We start from the raw sequence: 12,500 nt of genomic DNA, 5'->3' as shown, positions 1-12,500 counted from the left end.
TGACCTAAAAAAAGTAAATACATATAAAAAATACGCGCCGAAGTAGACGAAGACAGAAGGTGGACAAAGCTACACACACACACACACACACACACACACACACACACACACACACACACCGCAGAGAAAAAGAAGACTGAGAGAAGAAAACGAAGACGAAGCAGGAAGGAATGAAAGAAAAGGAAAGGAAAGGGACGAGAGAGGACAAGACTCCACAACTCTCCAACATAAAGGTTTCAGGGGCGAATTACTCAAGACTCGGCGGGCGTCTGGGGGTTTCATTTGCATAAATTTTAATTCCCGCCTGATAACCTGGCTGGCGGGGAAAGGGGGAGGGAGGGGAGGTGGCAAGAGGAGGGGGAGGGTGGAGGGTGCAAAATTTCGGGGCGATTTTTGGAAAATTAGATTCATTAGCAGTATTAGATTCTTCTCGTCATAATGAGCCGAGGATTTGTGTTTTCATTAGTGGAGAACAGGGGGGAAGGGATGGGAGGGAGGGGAGAGAGAGAGAGAGAGAGAGAGAGAGAGAGAGAGAGAGAGAGAGAGAGAGAGAGAGAGAGTTTAGAAAGGAGACGAAAAAAAGAGTGGATTCCAGTAAAAGTAGTAGTAGTAGTAGTAGTAGTAGTAGTAGTAATAGTAATAGGAACTGTTACTGTTGATGGTATGCTATAATGAATGTAATGAAAGTGATAATGGTGTAAACATCAAATTTTGCAAGTGACAGAAAAAAGATAACGGTAACAATTGTGGAATGGAGGAATATATTTTTTTTTTACACCACGTATGAACATATCATCACCACCCCCCATCACCAGCAGTACTTTACGTTATCCTCACCATTTTTACCTACACCACAACAACACACCAACAGCAAGGGTATGGGTGAACTCTTGCCTACGTTGACCACCACTAAAACTACTAATAACTTCAAGGTCATGATACGGAAGAATATAAGAGCGTAAGAAAACAAAGGAAGCTGCAAGAAGTCACCAGGTATGCGAGTGGCAGTTCTTATATAAAACATGCCTTTCTGCTTCCACGTATCATCCCCATTCATGAATTTATCTAATCTTTTAAAGCTCGAACGATACAAGTATTATTTATTTATCATTTATTTATTATTTAGAGTCGCTATTTGTACGAGTATGAGTATTATGTATAGGAATAACTAAAGACTCATTTTTCTGTAGTTACTCCCAGGACAAGCATTATTTCGTAACAGCCACTGCCTCCCAAAGAGATGATTATTACAAGATCACCAGGTTACGAAGCTTCACTCGGAGTTCACGACGTTCGATGGTTAATGTGGCGTGACTCCTCGGGGATAAGAACCTGCCTGACGTGTTTGTATAAAGGATTAGATTGACTGAAAAAAAAATGGCTCCGGTTAATGACTTGAATTGTCCAAACTCATAATCTGTAATTACTTACTGTATATAACTATATGTGTGTGTGTGTGTGTGTGTGTGTGTGTGTGTGTATCCATCAGTACTAAATATTTGAACCAGTGGAATGAGAGAGAGAGAGAGAGAGAGAGAGAGAGAGAGAGAGACGGTATTCGTATAAGTAAGTCTTAGCCTCAGTCTAAGGAGCATATTCTGAAACACTTGTGCGCCGCATCTTCACTACATTGAAAAGAGGTCTATGAAAGTCGAGGTTACACAGTTTTTTTAAGGGTGTATTTATGATTCTAGTGACAGATTAACAAGATTTCCACCTCATGAACAGAAGAAACACTGTCGAGAATCCGGCTAATCATGTCTGTGGCCTTTGCAAATAGTCGTGGTGAGAAAGCAAAGCGTTTCTGAATACGAGCCCGAGTCTTGATCCTGGTCTTGCCGCAAAGTAAAAACAGGCGCACCAGGTTCTTGCGGTCCATGAAACTGTGACACAAACGCCCGGCTGAGGAACGAGGTGGAGTGTTGGAGAGGCTGCATAACTCCCTGGCAGGCCCACCACTGACACGGGGCGGGGGGAGAAGAGGGCGAGGAAGGAGACGAAGAGAAGGAAAGGAAAAGGTAGAGAGGGAAGCTGACAAGGAGTAGGGAGAGAAGGAGATGCGGAGAGAAGGAAGGAAGATAAGATAAAAAGAGTGAGGGAAGAAAGAGGTGGGCTATAGACATGCCTGCGTGCGTTGCGTGCGTTTTGGTGGTGTAGCAAAACAAAGGATGGAGGAGAGTCGGGCTGGAGTGAGGGAGGAACGAGGGCGAGGCGAGGGTGAGGAGAACAGGGAGGGAGGGAAGGAGGGAGAGAGAGATGGAGGGAAGGTGGGCGTGGAGTCACCGGGGACACGAGACTCAAAATACAAGTGTCAATAAGTAAGACAAGCTGAGTCCCTCCAGCAGGCCACCACCACCACCACCACCATCACCGCTGCTCGCCCCTAGTATTTAAGAGTAATAATGTAATACCTCGGGAAGGGCGAAAGGAATTGATGAACAAGAGGAAGAGCAGCAGGAGTGAGTGAGGGAGGAGGAGGAGGAGGAGGAGGAGGAGGAGGAGGAGGAGGGAGGAGGGAGGAGGGGTGGTGCTGTCCGGCGCCTTCCTTGGTCCCCCCGTCCAGGGTGACGAATGGACAGGGGAATTGGAACGGACAGGAGGGAGGGGAACCATGCATCGCCCGGCGGTATAAGGCATTTATTTCCCCTTAATATTGCCTTCCAGGGCCTCGCTGCACCCTGTGGCGGCCGCAGCCCTTGCCTCCCGCCGCGCCTCGGTGTCACCAGCTCATCGCCTCAACTTACTGGACGAGGCGGGCAGGGAAATAAAACTACCGCTAAAAAAGAAATACATGTTAGAGTAAAGAGAGAGAGTTCTGGTGGGAATGTGGCTGGCTGGCGACCTCTGGCAACTCCACCACTGACCACTTGGGCTGGACAAACAAAATTGTTTTCCTTCAGGAGAAAAATACCCAGAATTTATTTTACGATTTTCCACCTATTGGGCCTGGCCGGGCAAACAGCGATATTCTGGAAATGTCTGGCTGGTCTTTTCAGGCAAATTGGAACTCCTGGACTGCGAGGTAATGCTTTTCCAGACCCGACCTTGTTTTTAAAGAATTTTGAGCTCCTAAAACTTCGCCTCCCTCCAGTCCCCACTAATGCCGTGTTTTGCTCCCGCCACCACCGGCCATTTAAAAGATTGTCGCGGTCCTCGCCTGGCTGCTCCTCGCTCGACGGGTTGGCGACGGCGCCTTGTCATTACCAGGAGGCTAATCATACTGCAGATGCTGCTGCTGCTACTACCACTACTACTACTACTACTACCACTACTACTACTACTACTACTACTATTACTAGTACGACTTCTATTACGACGACTATTACTGCTGCTACTACCATCACCATGGCTGCATGACTGTTACTATCATTAAGACGACTACTACTACTACTACTACTACTACTCCTACTGCTACTACTACTACTACTACTACTACTACTACTACTACTACTACTAATAATAATAATAATAATAATAATAGTAATAATAATGAAAATAATAATAATAATAATAATAATAATAATAATAATAATAATAATGATAACCCTGCCGACAAGGAGTGGTGCATCGACAGCCGCGGTGCAGTCGAGGCAACATCGAGGCGAAGACGTGGACGCTTGCCAAGTTGCCATATTAATTCCGAGTCGACTTGCCGCGCCAGTTTAAACCTTAGGCGTGTTTTCCTGCCTCTGTGGCTATTGTTTTAACACCCTCGCTCTCAACACTGTTTGGACGCGGGAATTCTGCTGGAAGACCCTCCGCCAGGCAAGTGCTTCCTCCAATATGGTGGTCGTTCCCAGCGGCAATAGACTCAGCTCCCTTCCCCCATGTAAGATTGTTGGGGTGGCGGTGACGCATCGTTCATGGCGAGGTTCTGCAGTAGTTGTGGGGGCGCCCTTCACTTGGAGGTGAGTTTCGTCACATTGTCACTGAGAGGTCTTGACTGTTGATTACCTTGAAGGAAACGTGAAGGAAATGCGATCTTCCACGAGTCTCAGTATTCAGTGGAAGTTATGAAAAAAATACTGTCAGGTGAGTGTATGATGATTTCTTTGCTTAAACTTCCCGCCCTTTGATGCATAGCAGGTGGCGACCCGCAGCGGCCGCCACTCACTGTGTGTGTTATGTCTTGACGGGGTGCCGGTGTTTGGCCGCTGCTTCCGCTCCTCGCTTCATTGCGCTTCTTAATGGACAATTCAAGGACTCCCAAGGCCGTGCAGTGCCGGTGAGGGCGCCGCATGTGCACCTGTGTCGAGGTGAGTGGAGAACCGCTGCTCCTAAACAGAACATTGCTGATAGTTAGCAGGTGACCGTGTCAGGTGCCGCCTTCCTTTATTGTGACGCCGCCGTGAATCATAACACGGCCCAGACCGTCACGACACCATTACCTTCCCTCCTTCCCCCCCGTGCCACATTAGCCTCAGCCTGGCGAGCCGCACCGCCATCGAGCCGTCACCACCGCCCGTCCCTCTCCTCCCAGGGACCGGGAGAAGGAGCAAGATTCAACTTTGCATATTCATGGCCGCCACAATATGAGAGGCGACTCCCTCTCTTAGCATAATCCTCCAATTAACGCCCCCCACCCCCGCTCCTCCAGCTGGGCCAGTAATTAACGACGCCTCGAGGTAATTCGTCCTGGGCGTCGTTAAGCGAGTGTCATGAAAGTTAATATGGATGGCGGCGGCGGCGGCGGCGGCGGCGGGCGTGGAGGTACTGCTGCGTTTTATGAGGAAGTTGTTGGTGAATTTCGATGATGACATTAAAGGCTGAAGGCTTTGGTTGTGTGATGGAGGAAATCTGGCCCGCTATGGGCAGACTTTGGGAATTCAAGGATGACTAGGAACTTGTGGGGTTTTGTTTGTCCCGCTGGTGCGGTGGTCATCCTGCAGCTCCGTGGCCACGGTGCTGCCGCGCTGCTTAAAAATTGTTTGTTTGTTTTGTTAAGAATTGATAATGAAGTGTGTTCTTTACCTACACACATGCACAATATATATATATATATATATATATATATATATATATATATATATATATATATATATATATATATATATATATATATATATATATTACACAAAGCCCAAACCCCACAGTAGTGGCAGAAGTGTGCGGTGCCTGGCGCTCTGCGGGGCTGCCGGCGGCGCAGCGGGGAGGGAGAAGGGTGAGGGCTCTCATAGGTTCACTTTCTCTGCTGGAATCATGCTTTAAATAATATTCCTTGCAGGAAACTTTGGAGGAGACAGAGGCCCGCGCTGCTCGCCGACGCCGCCGCCGCCGCCGCCGCCGCCCTGCACAAGGCCCAGTGAGTGTTAAACTACATCTGCATTTATTTTATGCTTGTTTGTCATTGTGTGGTGACGGCGGGTCGTGTCGCGAGGGCGTGCGGGAGAGTGTGCGAGGATGGCTCTTCCCACGCCCTTTGGTTCCCTTCCTCCGCGCATTTCCTTCCACGCCATCTCCTTGCCTGCCTCCCTCCCTCCCTCGCCACGTCACACGCTTGTTATGAACTTCTATTTGAGCACCACCATCCAGCCAACATGCCCTTTCTACTTTTATTTAAATTTGCTCGTTACTAAAGTTGATAATGCGAGTCCTTTAGAATACCACCACTTTTCTTTTTGCGTTCAGCCTAACCTCTGCGCGGCGACTTACTCGAGGTGGCGGCAAAGGAACACGAAGCGAGTAACAGAGTAACATTAAGTAGCACAGGACTTGTACTCTTACACACACATACATTGTCGGCATCAAACTCACCGTATCCGAGGAGAATGGCCGCGACGAAGGGCCATGAAGTGTTAACAAGTGTATCATTGGGGAGGAAGGAGGAGGAGGAGGAGGTAGTGGTTGCTGTGGGGGAAGGAGGGCAATAAGGGAAGGCGAGCAGGGGAGAGGCGCGCGTGCTAAATGCCACTATAACTTTGAATGCAGCAGGGCCAGTACCGAGGATCATGACTGTGCTAGTAGTAGTGTTAGTAGTAGTAGTAGTAGTAGTAGTAGTAGTATGCAAGCGTTGGTTAGTACAAGTTAACGATGGGAAATTCTCGTTGCTCCTTTCATATTTCCAGGGTTTGATCCGTGACTGCCATTACTACTTTCCAGGCCACTTGACAAGGGCGGTGAGGGGTAAGGGCGAGAAAAAGACATGGAAGGGAAGCGTGTGCGAAGTGACTCCGAAAGCAGGCTACGTCCTCCACGTGAATTAGCCACTTCGTTAACATTGTTTAGTTAATGCTGAAACTACATATGCCGTTTCTTAATCACCCTTGCATACTACATTGTTATTTTTATTTTGACGTACACTTCTCACAACCTCGTAACTGCTATGGTTATCCCTCGTTTACATTCAGATCTGTGTAAAAAAATGGCTTGCATAGACAGAAGAATAAGAAAGGGGAGAATGGTAGGTTAGTTTTGTCCTCTCTCGGTTAAACAATTATGTAGTGTAGAAAATATGTGCCTGAAATGCTGCAGTGTAAGTGACCATGGGAAGAAAAGTGTAGCGGTGTAAGGGTTAATATAGGACCATATTCTGAAACATTTCTGCGCCGCACCTTCCCTACTGTACATTCAAATGGCTCCAGTTGAAGATACACGGGTTTTTCAGGGCGTTTTTATCGTTCTGGTGACGGATTAACAACTTTTCTACATTATGAACAGGAGAAACGCTCTTGAAAATCCGGCTAATCATCTCTGTGACCTTGGAGAATAGTCGTGGCTTCAGAATACTGGTGATAGTGCCGCGTGACCTCCTATGTCTGTCAGTTCTTTTGACTTCTCTCCTCTCACTCCGAGGCGAGGCTGTACGGCCAAGATTCCGGGTGTTTATGATAGTTACTCCCAGAACCAAGTACCGCCTATAAAGAAAACGGCTTGGGACTTGGAGGCGTTTCTCTTAATAGTGTACTTCAACCTGACATCGTGAAGTGTTGCGAGGTGTTGTGAGATGTTGAGCTAAGGAAGACTGGCATGCAGGGAACAATGTATTATTTACCTAGAGTTCTGCGTCATTCACTGTGAAGTCACTAACTCCACAAATTTATACCCAATCTTCCCAATCTTCTCCCAGAGTTACTTTTTGAGAGACATCATGAAATCCTTTTTTTTTTCTCTGTTTCTCATTTATTATCTTTATCCATGCCTCCTAATATAAAAAAAGAAAGAAACAAAGAAACAAAAGCTACGTAATCACTTCTTACATCAACATTATCCAGATTTCTTATAGCGTAGAGTAACGAAACTTAAGTAAGAAGCGCCCAGACTGTAAGATTCACAGTAATGTAGGCAGTCTTAGGAGGAAAACGTATTGATATTGCCGGGAGGGTATTACGTGTGGTTATGGTGCGACCCCTCCGGAGGCTTGGCGGGGAGGGAAGAGAGACGTGATAGGATGTGGATGATGTCAATTTTTACTTATGAGGAGTGAGAAAGTAAAGAGAGCCATGAACACGGTAGTATTTCTTGTCAACCAGCCACTCTCTCTACATCTTGCCAGTCACCACTCCCCACTCACCATCCATAATGTAAAATACTGTACATACACTTTTCCGAGACATTCATTGATGCTAGTCAAGGCAATCTGGGAGAGCTGAAGTGGATCAAAGTGAGTTTATCATTCAGTGTGTAACTCATTCGTTTATCAGTTAAGCCACGATAATAAATAAGACATTGTTGTGCTGGATGAGTGAGAAGATGATTCATAACCACTTGGTGACGAAAAGTATCATCCTTACCTCGATGATACACTCTAATGACGATCTGGAATATAGTGAAATTGGCGCCGTAGTGTTAAGAAGAATAAAAATAGGTTACAAGGATTATCTTCGCCTATTTCTTTCTCAACGTGGCTTTACAAACAATAACCAAATTTCTCTCCTGAACGATTACGACGTGCTTGCCTTACAGTACTCACTCATTACAAATACTAAATATCGAACAACTGTGTTAACCCCCCACACTCCCTCCTTTCTCCCCACACTCCGTCTCCTCTCTTTCCTTCCTTCCTGCTCCTTGTATCAGTTCCCATGTTGGCGCAGGGGCGTGTTGGAAAGAGGGAGAGTGGGTGAGAGAGTGGGAGAAGGGAGGGAGAGGAGTTGGGGTGGGCGAGGGAGAGGGAGCGGCTAGTAATGAAGACGTGGCTGGTGGTGACAAGCATGACTATGGTAATGCTGGCGTGGGAACATTACCCGCGCTGTTAGGCGGCTCTTAAACGTCCGCCGCCCTCGCTTACCGCACTCTATGTCCCGCCCCGCCCCTTTACCACACCGCCGCCACCGCCGCCACCGCTACTACTGCCACTGCCTTTGCCAGTCACCACCACTACCAGAGGACGTGTTGTTGATACGGAGGGTTGCTTTGTGGGGAGGGAAAAAGGAGGAGGAAAAGGATAAGACTCTCTCTCTCTCTCTCTCTCTCTCTCTCTCTCTCTCTCTCTTTTTCTTTTTGTTGTTGTTGTTGTTACTACTACTACTACTACTACTACTACTACTACTACTACTACTACCACCATCACCACTGCTATATCATTCTCTTCTTTTTTTCCTTCCTTATCCAAAATACAAACAATTATTCCTGTCTCAAGAAACCAAGTAGTGTGTGTGTGTGTGTGTGTGTGTGTGTGTGTGTGTGTGTGTGTTCCCTGCCTCCCTCCCTTACCCAGCACACTTCCTCCCTCCCTTACCCAACCCCTTTGTCGCTCGTGCCTGTAATGGACGGGCGCCGCAGACCATCGTGGCTCTGGTCAGCTCTCAGGAGAAGAACAAGCGGTAAAGAGGACCAGATTAGGAACCCGCAGTCTCGGATGATCCTAAGCGAAACTAAACTGTTAATGATACGCTGTTTTATCATACTGTTATGTGAATGGAATAGACTCAGTAATCAGGTTGTTAGTGTTGTATCATTTAACTCCTTTACTTTTATGGTATTCGTTTATTAACATTACGCGCTCTGTGAATGATATTTGTGTAGTTATAGAAAGAAAAAAAGAGTAGAGGGGTGAATTTTGTGTTTTCTAAGTAAAGAAAAAAAAACTATAACAGACTAGCGAAAAAAGAAGTATCTAACAAGTCGTAAATGGATATAAGAAAATATTTGTTTAGCAGTGAAAGGGTTAAACTTCAAAAGATAGACAAATATACGTACGTGTGGATGGAGATGATTGGTGGGAAATAGATTGGTAGGTCTTATACAGATACTCCCACGTGTAGACCTGATGGCTTCTTGTATTTTCCTTTGTTTTCTTATGTTTTGTGTGTGTGTGTGTGTGTTCGTATAAGGTGGTATCGCTGCAGTTTTGTATTTTTTAGTGGTAACTGAGACAGAAAACCGCTAGTGTGATTAGGTTTGTTTCTGAGTGCGTCTAGAGCTGCTGCTTAACGTCATTTTGTACAAGAGATCAATCCTGCTCTTAGCCTTGGCAGTCACATTCTGCCTTCCTTCACTTGTATCGTAGCAAACTAATTAATGAAGCTACTGTGAGGCTAATAAGGCACAGATTGAATAAGGCGATTTACAGACACTCCTACACACACACACACACACACACACACACACACACGCTGCACCTCCACCGTTTTGCTAATTCGGCGAAGACAAAGTGGGCTGATTTGTACAATTGATTAGGATGATTAGGAATCGACGAGACTCTTTTTGTCACGCTAGAAATATACATTCATTCTTTAGCCGTGTTTGAAAGCCATCGGTTCGTGCTAATTCAAGGTGTTTTACTGAAAGAGAATTATAACAGATTACAGAATACAGGAACTACACTCTTTGTATTTAACTTGTATTGACTTATCTGTACTTTGGAAAGGAAAAAAAAAAAAATTAACGACTGATGAACAAATGGTAGTTATGCAGGAAAAAAATATTGAAACACGCTTATAGTGGATTACAGAATACAGGAACTACAAACTCGCCTATCTCTTTACAGGCTTTGATTTGTAATATGACTTGTATTAGCGTCTCTGTACTTGAAAAAGGAGGAAAACGGGAGAGATTGAGGGGGTAGCTATGGAGGAAGAAAAAAGAAAGAAAGAAAGAAAGAAAGGGGCTATAGAAGGAGAAACAGACGGAAAAGTAAAGAGAATAAAGATGCGGAGGGAGAGATGGAGGAAGAAACGGAGGAACAGAGAAGCTTTGGAGAAGAAAAAGAAGAAGAAGAAGAAGAAGAAGAAAGAAAGAAAGAAGAGAGATTGAGGGCTAGAGATGGATATTGGAATGTAGGGAGGTTTATGTATGGAGAGAAAGAGAGAGGGAGGAGCGTTGACTGCCCCTACCTCCAATTAAGGTACAAAATGGCGCCACACCTGCTGTGATTGGTTGGGTCATTAACACACACACACACACACACACACACACACACACACACACGAAGGAAGATGATCAATGTATAAAAACGGAGAGAGAGAGAGAGAGAGAGAGAGAGAGAGAGAGAGAGAGAGAGAGAGAGAGAGAGAGAGAGAGTAAAGTAATAATAACGAAAGGGAAGAGAAGAATAAGGAAGAAGGAAGGAGATGACAAAGAGAGGGAATGCAAAAAAAAAGATAAAAGTAAGAAATAAATAAAAAAAAATAAATAAAAAATGGAAAGATAAAATAAAAAAATAAAAAATTCACAAGTATCACTAGACAACAACAATAAGGGAAAGAAAAGGGAAGAAAAGTGAACAAAAGGGAATAAGAAGCGGGCAGTAATCGCATCAGTGTTACTCTCTCCACAGTTAGTTCGGGCACGTCACTGGCTTGGCGCGGGCACAAGGAGGAACCCCGGCAGCAGGAACACTTCTCGCTGGTGTTGGCGTGTACTGCTGGATCGTACTGTACATAGTGACGTGGTTCAGCGACGCAGCATAAAAACGACTCATTGCTCTCTTAGATAAATACTGCGCAGGCTACCGTGGTCAGAGTGTATGTTCCCTGTATACGTATGGACTACAGTTAGTGTTTTGAAAGATTTTTTACAACTTATTATCGTACACATGAGCTTGATAATTAACATGGTTGATAAAAATGTACGTAAGCTGTTGTCATTAACTTTCCGTCTATCTTTCTGTATGTCTATCCCTTTGTTTATCTATCTGTATGTCTATTCTTCTGTCTATCCTTGATGCACATACTTCCCTTTCTCCTCACCTCCATTCCCTTTCTTCTGTCTCTTCCCTTCCCTTTCACGTCGCCTCCTTTCCCTGCCTTCCTTCCCTTCCCTCCCCTTTCTCCTCGCCTCCCATTTTCCCTGACGCGAGGACGGCTGCACAGCCTCGTCTACTTGTCCAAATTGAGACGAACGCTGCCCATCCTCAGCGCGGGTCGATTAATTGGGCGGCGAGTATTTACCGGAGAAGGGACCAGCTGGCGCGCCGCGTCGCCGCGCCATCATAAATCTGTTTAATGGAGCAAATTCTTTCGGATAAAAGTTTTAGGGCGGACCGGGGAGTGAAGGTTGAGGTTGGTGCGGGGGAGGAAAGGAAAGGGAGGCATGGAGGGATGGAGGGAGAGATGGAGAGAAAGAAGGAGGGAGTGATGGAAGAATGGATAATTAGAGGGAGGGATATATGAGAGGAGGATTTGAAGAGATGGAAGGAGGGATGGAGGAAAGGAAGGAGTGATGAGAATAGATAATTAAAGGAAGGAATAGGTGAAAGGAGAGGGAGTTGGAGGGGAGAAAGGAATAGGAGGGAAGGATGAAGGGAGAGAAAGAAAGGAAAGAGATGAAAAGATGAAAGGAGAGGGAAGGAAGGAGGGATAGATGGAAAGAGAGATAACAGGGTAAGGATAGTTGGTGAGGAAAGACAGAAGAAGACATTTACGGATGGAAGGAGGGAAAGAGGGCATGAATGAAAGGAAACAAGGAAGTAAACAACAATAGAAGGAGAGAAAGAAGGACGAATGGAGGAATGGAAAATGGGGATGAAAAAAGCGAGGAAAACAGGAAAGCACTGAAGAAGGAATACTGGAACTGAAATTATGGGGAACTTGCTGTGAGAAGCGTTGAAAGGCCGAGTGAGTGGGCGTGGTGAAGGAAGGAAGAAAGGAGAGAAGGAAGATGGAAAGGATGAGTGGGCAGTGAAGGAGGAGGAAAACACGAATATATATACTGGTGAAGTAAAAGCTCCAGTTTGTTGAGTGCAGGGAGGAAGAGGAAGGGAAGGGCTTAAAACGAAAGAGGAGGAGGAGAAGGAAGAGGAAGAGGAAGAGGAGGCAAAACACAGGGGAAAGACATAGCAGACGGAACATAAATCTGGGGGAAAAGCTTGAGGAGAGTCAAAGATAGTAGTAGTAGTAGTAGTAGTAGTAGTAGTGGCAACAGCAGAATCCGTGACGAGGCAAAGAACGGAGCGACACAGATTAAGAAGAAAAATTAGTGGTAGCAGTAGTGTCGAGAACTCTTTATATATCTGTGGAATGGTTCAGATTCTTTTAGATAAAGTCCTCTGGAGATGGACAAAGGGAGACGAAGGGACGAAGGGCTGGAGGGAAGAGAGATGGAGGGAGGAGGCTGAGAGA

At 45.7% G+C, this 12,500-nt stretch overlaps 1 protein-coding gene and 1 long non-coding RNA gene across 2 annotated transcripts in view; one reads left to right on the top strand and one right to left on the bottom strand.

The window, feature by feature from the left end:
- LOC135103531 (paired mesoderm homeobox protein 2B-like) overlaps positions 1–12,500 on the bottom strand; it is a 110,148-nt gene that overhangs the window by 36,962 nt on the left and 60,686 nt on the right. The window lies entirely within an intron of this gene.
- LOC135103570 (uncharacterized) overlaps positions 3,701–12,500 on the top strand; it is a 21,941-nt gene continuing 13,141 nt past the window's right edge. Inside the window, exons 1-2 of the long non-coding RNA XR_010270116.1 lie at positions 3,701–4,256; positions 5,225–5,302. This is a non-coding gene — a long non-coding RNA (uncharacterized LOC135103570). The remainder of the gene's footprint in view (positions 4,257–5,224; positions 5,303–12,500) is intronic.

This window comes from Scylla paramamosain, chromosome 1 (genome assembly GCF_035594125.1).
Source record: "Scylla paramamosain isolate STU-SP2022 chromosome 1, ASM3559412v1, whole genome shotgun sequence".
Taxonomy (NCBI): domain Eukaryota; kingdom Metazoa; phylum Arthropoda; class Malacostraca; order Decapoda; family Portunidae; genus Scylla; species Scylla paramamosain.
The sequence above is the reverse complement of the archived record's forward strand: the minus strand, read 5'-3'. Positions and strand labels throughout refer to the sequence as shown.